This window comes from Ascaphus truei, chromosome 2 (genome assembly GCF_040206685.1).
Source record: "Ascaphus truei isolate aAscTru1 chromosome 2, aAscTru1.hap1, whole genome shotgun sequence".
Taxonomy (NCBI): domain Eukaryota; kingdom Metazoa; phylum Chordata; class Amphibia; order Anura; family Ascaphidae; genus Ascaphus; species Ascaphus truei.
The window spans coordinates 13,491,732-13,501,503 of NC_134484.1; positions in this window are offsets into that span (position 1 = coordinate 13,491,732).

Sequence of the window (9,772 nt, forward strand, 5' to 3'; positions counted from 1 at the left end):
CTCCCCTACCTGTTTTTTTAACCACATTGGTTTTGACTTATTTCTTTTATACTTATTACCCATATAGTACATATACCTATTAAATATAACTCTTTAATAAAATATACTGTGTCCTGTCGTCTGTGTGGTAAAGATGTACAAGTCCATATTCTGGTGTCAGTGATGGAGTGAGATTATATTACCTACACTCACTAGCCTCATACTTGGCACACTTTAGAAAAATAACTTTTAAAACTTTTACCCACTTGAAACCACTCTCAGCTTTATCACTTAGCTGGAGTGCTCCCTGAACCCCTATTCAAAGTGCAGGGTATCTGGGCATGTATCTGGGTACCTATCTTTATACTAGGGACCCCTCTGTATTCTAGGGCCCCTGGGTATGATTGCATGTATACATTAACCCCTTCATGCCAGTTTACCTTGTCTGGAAGATGCTGCAGCAGGAATCCTGGTGGTGAGTCGTAATAGCGTTTTCATAAGTTATTTTCCCCAACGGGAATAGGCATTTTATTTTATGATTTGTTTTGACTTAAAGGGACGGTGGGCTTGTTGTATGATTTAATCCCTGTAAATAAACCCTGTATAGAGAAATACAGTGTTTCCAGCCGTCAATTGGGACTAAAAGAGACTGCAACGTGGTGTGGGCATCACAATTGGTGGAGAATGCAAGCCTTTCTGACCACGCTTCAGCACAGACAAACAGAAAATGCTGATTTCCTAATGCAGTGTTTACAGCAATTGGCAAAGACCCAAGAGGAGATGTCAAAAACCCATAACGAGAATCTACAACAGTCTTCAAAAGCAAACGGAAAGTACTGCATTGTTGATACTGCAGCTGATAAAGTCACAAACTGAAACTACTGCGTTGTTAGTACAGCAGATGGCGCAATCACTGGAGTTCAAGTCCAGAGGAGGTTTCCGGTTCTCGCTTCCTGCGTGCCAGGGTGTCCAGTAAGACTGTTCCTCGGAATTACAGCCCCCAAGGACTCATAGACTTGCATAAAGGAGTGGGAAGCACTCTGGTCCCATTATTCCCAGTAGACTGGAAACAAAAACCCCGACCCAGTTTTGGAAAGTATACAGAGTGCTACAAATGCCATGAACTTGGACATGTGGCCGCAGTTTGCCCTCAGAATACAGACCAAATGAAATGTAACATTTCTGTGGGGTATTTTTCGCGCTGGGTTTCTACGGTTAAACACAATCCTTGCAGTGCAGAAGAGGAGAAGGAGGACTCCTATGTGGCCCTGTGTAAAGGATAGCCTCCGTGTGCAACTGAAGCTGCAGGGAAAGTTTACCCTGTGGGGTCAAGATAGACCAGAGATGAACTACAGCACGGAGCGCTTGGCGCAATCATCACAGGAGGGACGACTAGCCTTGGGATGACAAAGGCTACCGATACCGCCATAAGCAGAAAGCCGAGTGTCAGACAGAAAGAGTGTTGACTGGAAACAGTTCTATGAGGTGTCCCAGTAAGACGTTCAACACCTCATCACCAAGCTAGAAGTTTCTCAGCAAGAGACTTACACGTTCAAAACAGAGCTGGGTATAGTAAAACAGCAAGTACTACAGGAGCGACTTAATACCCTGTGGGTCCCCACCAAGCAGCATGAGGAGCTGAAAGCCACCCTGAGCCTTACCCGAGCATCACTGGAAGCAGAATACGAAAAAACAAAAAACTTCAAAACCTTGTAGTCTGAAAAGTTGAAGTTGGATAAAAGGGTTCTAGAGCTAAAGCGGATAGCTGAACACACATCCCAGCAACTAACAACTCTGAAGGAGGACAACCTCAAGCTGGGGAAAGAGCTGGAGAAGCAGAGAGGCTGCTCCATCCCGAAAAGTCAGTACACCCAGAAGAAAGAGGTGTGGAAAACAGAAGCTTCAGCGATCCTAGCGGAAAAAAACTGCAGAGGTCCAAAATCTGAAGGATGCGCTGATTCAAACACAGAGCATGCACCGGGAAGAGATGAAGGCCCTGAGAGGAGTCTTGCGGGATCCAATTGCAGAGCTGCAGATGCAGGTTGCTGAGCTCAAGATACAGCTCTCCTAAAAGAAAGAGAGCGAAGAGGTGTTCTTCTGTCAAGTGGCTGACCTGACAATGCGCTATGAGACTGAGATGGCCGATGCCCGCAAGTTGCTGGACAACACAGATAATGAGAGGACCCAGATGCAACAGGAGCTGGGAGTCTGGGAGGAGCTCAAGGCTCTGAAGACTGAGTGGCAAACTACATTGAACCCCAATGCATTCTGTACTGTATTCCCTTTGACTCATGGTCCCATAGCTGCCTGTGCAAGCTTATAAGTGGGTTGCCCTGTATGGGTGGCCCATTATGAGAAATAGCTGCAGGGCAGAGACTTCTGGAACATAAGGAAAAAGGGGGATATTTGGGGGCAAACAGGGTTAACCTGTATTGCCTGCCAGCAAGGATTAGAGCGGGGCCTAGAAGGCTTGCATACTAACACGGTTCTAGAACCCCAGCTCGCAGATTATAGTTTTATAGTGTCAGCTCTAGGGATCAACTTTTTGTTTTGCTTTGGTTTAAAACTGCAATGCATTTTGTGTTTGTGCTGTGAGCTGCACTGCATACAGGACAAAAGGCAGACAGATGTGGATTAGCATTTCAATGCCACCAGTCCAAGTATAGGGACTCCCTGTATTAATTGCAAAAGACATTCAGGTTTGTGAAACATGGTGGGGGGGAAGGGCTGTGAACAGGATATCTGGAGTAGAAAAAAAGATAAAAGCGGTCCTGCGCTCTGGAATGCGTTCAAAGGAGCACTGCGAGGGTCTTTACTAAGATCGTGGGGAGCGTGATGAAAGTCAATAAAGACAACACAATGTGTCTGATGGAGGGAACAATTCCCATCGGTGAAATATAGTAAGGGGCAAATGGGGGCAAGGAATATCGTCTTACCCCTCCATGCAGACCCCGCATCGAAGTCTGTATTCCACCATCTGGGATGGTGCAGAGTGGTTCTGTCGGAAGGGCTGGATGAGAGGCTGTGAGAGTAAGAAAATGCCATCTTACCTCACTGTGCAAGCCCTGTGTCCGCCTTCTTGTCCCGTATTCCTTGATTACACTGGACTTCAGGTCCGCAGTAGGAAACACCTCCTCCTCCCCCCCCTGTGGTGCCACCGGAGGCAGAGTGTTAGCAATGACAATGGAGGTTGCTCCGAGGCACTCACACAAGATCCAGAGGATCCCCTGGCAAAATGAAAAAATAGGGTCCCCAAAATAGTGACAGATGAAATGGCTTTATTGAAACATACAAATGGGGTGAACAAACTAGTCCTCCCACGCATTTCACGCAGAATATGCGCTTTCTCAAGGAGACTAGTTTGTTCACCACTTTTCATATGTTTCAATAAAGTTGAATAAAGCCTTATCAGCTGTCATTATTTTTGTGTGAGTGCCTCGGAGCAACCTCCATTGTTATATCTGGAATAGAAAGCCTTTGTTACAGCTAGATATTGCGGAACCTACCCATTAGGAGGTATGTGGCAAACCAGGAAAACGTTTGCTGGGTTTCAAATTCATAGGCACGATTTCCATTGGCAAGTTTTTAATTTTACCCTCCTATCATTTAATGCACAGCCACAATTTGTTCTCTAACTGGCTGCCAGCCCACGCTCCCTAGATAAGGGAGATCAGTGTAGCATATAGCTCTCTTTTTTTGTTGGAGATTTGAAGAGACAAGTAGCTACTGGCGGGCTTCTCAAAGGTTCTTCTGGGTGAAAGAGCTATAACACCAAAAGGGAAAAATGGAGAGGCCCAGCCAGCAGGCTGGATTTCAGTCCAGGATGTCCAGAACAAGGGTCATATCAGGGTAAGGGTAAAATAAGAATTTTAACTCGGGTAGTGTTAGGACCTGCTAACAGTCATACCTTTAAGTGGCAACAGGTTTAAGATGCTTTGGCCAAATGGTTAAACTAAATGACCCTTTTTCAAGAGAATATATAGGTATTGCACTGTGTATTTTTGTCATATTGGAAGTAGCTCTGGGCATCTTTGTTTGTTTTTTGTTGTACACATTTAGCCACGCCCTTAGAACTCCTTTTAACACACACACACACACACACACACACACACACACACACACACACACACACACACACACACACACACACACACACACACACACACACACACACACACACACACACACACACACACACACACACACACTATGTGGTAATGTTTGGGGTTGCTCAGAGCTTGTTGGGTATCTGTGTGTTCATCAGTTACAGTAAGTTGTTTTCTTCTTCTTTCTTTTCTTCATCTGTTAATTGTAATCCAATTGGGGGTCTTTCTTCATTCTTCGTCTTCTCTTCATCTGTATCTACATCTGTATGTGACAAGCAGTGCATTTTTTTGGCAAATGCTTGCTTTTATTTCTTTTACATGTAATGTATTTTGGTTTTTTGCTTTTAAATATTTATGCTATTTATTTTGTTTTTTATTTTGAATTATTAGACTTTTTGTTGTGTTTTCAATTGTTTATTTCTGTTATTTTTTGTGTTTGCTTTTTAATTGTGGTTTACAGTATTTTGGGCCTTTAGCTTTTTAATAATGGTGTTTAGTTGCAGTTATTTTTTTTTTTTTGTATTTTGATTTTTAATTCTGGTGCTTATTTAGTTATTGCTTTATTGATTTCTGGTATTTGTTTGAGTTTACTTTTTTATTGTTGTTTATTTGGTGATTGTTTTAATTGAATTTGATATTGTTGGTGGTTGTTATTTTTTAGGTTAACCATTGACTGTGATGGTGTTAAAATATGCCCATAAATCATGCCGATATTACACTATATGGGCATGATGTACCACTATGCCAATCAATTGGTTTATTGGTATTTGGAATATTTTTATTTTTATATGTTATGTGTTTTATTTTGGGCCTGTTTTTTTTTGCTTCCCCTTTTATTGCTATGGTGTCAAAGCATTCCCATATTATATGGGCGTGCTTTAACACTGTGCCAATCAATGGGTAGCTGGGGTGGTGTCCCCAGGTAGGGTGGTTATGTCTCCCTTGTGCGTTGTGGGGGAGGTTGGGTTAACCCCTTAATGACTATAGCGGTTACTAACTGCTAAAGTGAATAAAGTAGTAGAAAAAAGGTACAATGTCCTCAATAGCAGTGCATCCAGAGTAAGGGATGGTTGGTATAATGAAATTGGCAAGTTCCTGCAGGAAATGCATGAGAGCAGCACCTTAGTGAGAGTCACAATAAAGCTTACCATATGGGTGGTAAAAGCAATGAAGGATCCTATTCAGTGCGTGAAAAGACCAGGGTCTGTACATGAAACAGCCCTGTCTATACTACTACACTTGTACACACACCCTAGAGCATAGTACACCAGCCAGGGTACAGAAGTGACATTATAATGAGAGAAGAAATAACTCACATATTGGTGCTGCAGCCATGTCCAGAGCGTGCCTCACGTAGTATAGTTGAGATAGAAGTGGAGATCCGTGGAGGGATGCAACAGAGCACAGCCAGGTAACAGCCAGGATAGAAAAAAGTGGGGGCAGCAATCATGGATCCGATTAAAATAGATTTATTGAAACAGTGAACACATGATAGAGAGCAGGTGCTGAAACACCACTCTAATGCTTTGACAAAGCGCTATTGTAGCGGGAACGCGTTAGAGTGGTGTTTCTGCACCTGCTCTGTATCATGTGTTCACTGTTTCAATAAATCTATTTTAATCGGATCCATGATTGCTGACCCCACTTTTTTCTATCCTGGCTGTTACCTGGCTATGCTCCGTTGCATCCCTCCAAGGATCTCCACTTCTAAAGTGAATCAAGGGTTAGGGGCCATTAGATTGTATTTTGTTAGTGTACTGTGCTATTGCTGCCCAGGTAGGACAAGGACGGTAATGAGGATGAAGACAGCCTTCATCATGGCAGGGGTAAGTGCAAGTTTAATTTACTTAATGCTGCTGTTTTATGTTTTATTTAAAATGGGAAAATGCACTATTATCCATATCTGGAAAAGAAACATTTTGCTCATAACTGTACTGTATACATTGGGGGGGAGCGCGGGGTGTATTTATATCGATCTATTGCATTTTCCGGCACAGGATTGGTACCACAGGCCAGCGACGGACCCCTGGACACCCGTGGGGCCCCCGGACACCTGTTGGGATCACCTGGAGCCCACAGATACCCGCGGGGACCACCTGAGGACCCTCGGACACCAGTGGGGTCCCCGGACACCCACAGGGACCACCCAGAGCCCCCTGCCGGCCTCAGGATTGATACCAGTGCTGAAAAAAAAAAACATTCTTGTATACATCTCTCAATCTTTTTTTGCATCAGCCTCTATCTGGTGAAAAAATATGGCATGCTTTTATACAACGATAAACTTATCACAGCTTTGTAAATAGCTGTTACTGGCCAAAAAAATATGCTTTTAGCATTTTTGGGCCTATCGGATGACTTTTTTGTCTCGGACCGTTTAGGGACGTAAAAATGCCATTATAGCATGACACTTCACCGTTATCACTGCTTTGTGAATAGCAGATCAGGCAGTAGTGCGTTATAAGGGCATTATCACACAATCAACCACTAATCACTGCTTTGTCAATCGACCCCATAGTGCGACCATTCCTACGCAGCTACATTTCAATAGCGCTGGCCGCAGGAATGCGAGCTCTTTACGTCAGGCATTCCATTCAGATGCTTTACGACAGGCATTCCACTAAAAGTATGCCTTTTGCACTTATGCCCTACAGTAACTACACCCCTTTTGACATCTAAAAATATGTACAGAGTTCTTGAGAAACTGAAATGGTAGTTATCATCAAAGCTGTCTTCAAACTGGGTTTTCGAAATCACAAACTGAAACCTGTGACCCTTAAAAACCTGAAGAGCAAGAATGCTGTGACGGTGAGGGGTTAGCCAGGCTCACAATAAAGTTTAAGCCTGTTTGGCTACCTCTGATCCATGTCTTGGGGTTCGGGAGTGTCAGCTCTTGAGCCCAGTGATTGTCAATGCATTCTGTAAATTATGCGACAATAAAGAATGTGTGTGTGTTTTTACCTTTCCAGGAGTGCCAGCGAGCAGAGATTGCTGGGCTATGAGTTTCAAGGGGGGTATTGTGGAGAAAGTCTTGTCAGAATGGGCCTAGTTAGTCGGGGTTCAGAGTTGCTGGATACCCCAAAAATGTACCCGGGTATCAGGTCGGAATCCCGGATACATTTCGGCACATTGCTCCGGTCAAAATCTCCCCTTCAAAATGCTTGTGCGACTCACCGCTAGGATTCCCTGCTTCAGCACAGACCAGAAAGGTAAATGGGGCATAGGGATGTGTGGTGTCCCTGGAACAGTCAAGGGGTCCCTAGGTTAAGGGGATACCCAGTTAATGCCCAGGTTACCCATAACCTAATATAAGAGTTCTGGGAGTGCTCCAAACATACATAAGGTTGCGAGGAGTTTAAGTCTAAGTCCAGTTTATAGTGTGTGGGGAATATGGCTAGTAAAAGTGCAACTTCTTATTCTATTCCCCATAACCAAAAGGACTTAGGAAAGTATAAAATGTATATTTTATTAAACGGTGTGTTTAAAGTACATATACTGTAAGCTTGTGCACGGTATAATGAGCTGGGTCTTTCCGGACCGATGTTCTTGGTGGGTCACTGGGCTACCAGCTTGGTGCCAGCGTGTCTACCCAGACATCAGACATGAAAGCCACAGAGGATGCCAAAGATTTGAAGAGCTTTTGGGCAAGAGGTTTAGGCTTGAGTATCCACGTCCTTGGCAGAATGGAAGTCCTTGGAGTACCATTTGCCCCACCAGACTGTGTGGAGCCTAACAGTGCGGGACACTCCAGACACGGTGTGTTGTTTTTGGACCAGAACGATAAGAAGACTGCGAGATCGAGCGGGACCACAGAGTAATCTATTATTATTTACTCTCTACGTTGTTATTCCTGCCAGCAGTTGTCGTTTATATCAAAGTCCTTATCTTCTGCTACACAGTGTCAGCTGTTCCATGATACCACATACCCCTGCACGTGAAGGCTGCTAGTAACACGCTACTCATTTGTTACTTTATATATTGCAACAAACTTTTTTTTTGCTCTGATTTAAGGTGTCTTATGAGCTGCGAATGGTCTATTTCTTTTGTGTGTGGAGCCTAAACCAGCGGGTGGCTTCTGCATACAAGTGGCATACAATTCTGCATACAATTCTGCAAGTGGCTGAGTTTCCAAGTTGGCGCATGCCCTTGGCTGATTTCCGAAGACCGGCTTGCCCGGCTTCGCTCTGATTGGCTGGTAGGAAATTTCCCACTCTCGGATTGGCTCTACTATTTCATGAATGAACTCTGAAATACTATGAGAATCCCTCAGCCAATCCGGAGTGCAGATTCTAAGCGCCAGAACAGCAGCGGCAAATTTGAATGTATGAACAGATGCTCTTGGAAAAATAGCAGGGAGCCGGCTCCAGAAATTTCAGGTCAAAATATTTTCTAAGTCCCACTTTTTTTTTTTTTTTTTTAAACTTTGATTTTATTGGGTGCAATAAAACATACATGTTATCACTTCCCGTTGGCATCAGTAATATCACCCTTTTTTGTTTTTTAACAATCGTCCAAAGACTAGACATATTAGACTCACAAGACAAACAAGGGTCCTGGTTAAGGGGTAAGCCAGGTAGGGGGAGGGGGTGGGGGGGGGGAGGGAAAGGGAGGGGGGGTGCGTTAAAGGATCTTTAGCATTGACGGAGAGAGGTGCCGGACTTCCAACTCCCATCTCTCCCGGTGATTGTGCTCCTCCTCGAGATCCCCGTGGGGTTATATGTATATATATATGTATATATATATGTTATATGTATATGCCCCTATGCCCAGCGCTCTGTGGCCCTATTTGTTCCTTCCCTGTTTCTTAGGACGGTCGTTGACTGGCGCTTTCCCGCCCACGCCCCTGTTCTACTGTCTCTCTCTAGTCATGGATCCCTTTCGTTACCGGAGAACGCCTTTCTTAACTATCATTGCAATATTGTGGCACTATCTATTCCCGGGATGTCCGTCTGTTCCAGCCAAGGCGACCAGACTTTTAGAAAATTTGGGCCGGTGTCGTTAACCATACTTGTTAGCTGTTCCATCCGGCAAACAAACCAAATTCTGTTTCTAATCTTGGGGATGCTTGGGAGAATTGGTTGCTTCCATAATGCTGCAATCTCGCACCTGGTGGCGGTTGCCAAATGTGTAATTAGCTTATGCGAGGCGTTAGATAGCCCCTCGACCCATCTGCCCAGCAGGAACAGCCATGGGTCCAGGGGGATCTCCACCTCCAGTAAACGTTGAAGCCAGTCTCTGATTTCTGCCCAAATCGGCGCCACCTTTGTGCAAGACCACAGCATATGGCATAAGTCCGCTCTGTCTCCGCACTGTTTGGGGCAGAGCGGAGAGTAGCCTTTGACAAATTTAGATAATTTAGTGGGAGTGTAGTACCACCGCATCAGGACTTTATAGGCGTTCTCTTTTAACGTGGTACAGATAGAGCTTTTGGCTGCTGCCTGCAGGATCCTATCCCAGTCCTCGTCTTCTAATGTCTCCCCTAGGTCTGTTTCCCACTGTCTCATGTAACTAAGTCTGGCTCCGGACAGACCACCTCCCTGTACATTCTAGAGGTTAGTCCCCTCGTGTCCGTGTCTCTTGAACAGAGCTGCTCAAAATTTGTTCTCCGTGGCCGAATTGGAGCTTCGTTATAGAAAGCTCTGATCTGGAGGTACCTGAATAATTCAGCATTAGGAATTTCTTTTTCCTCT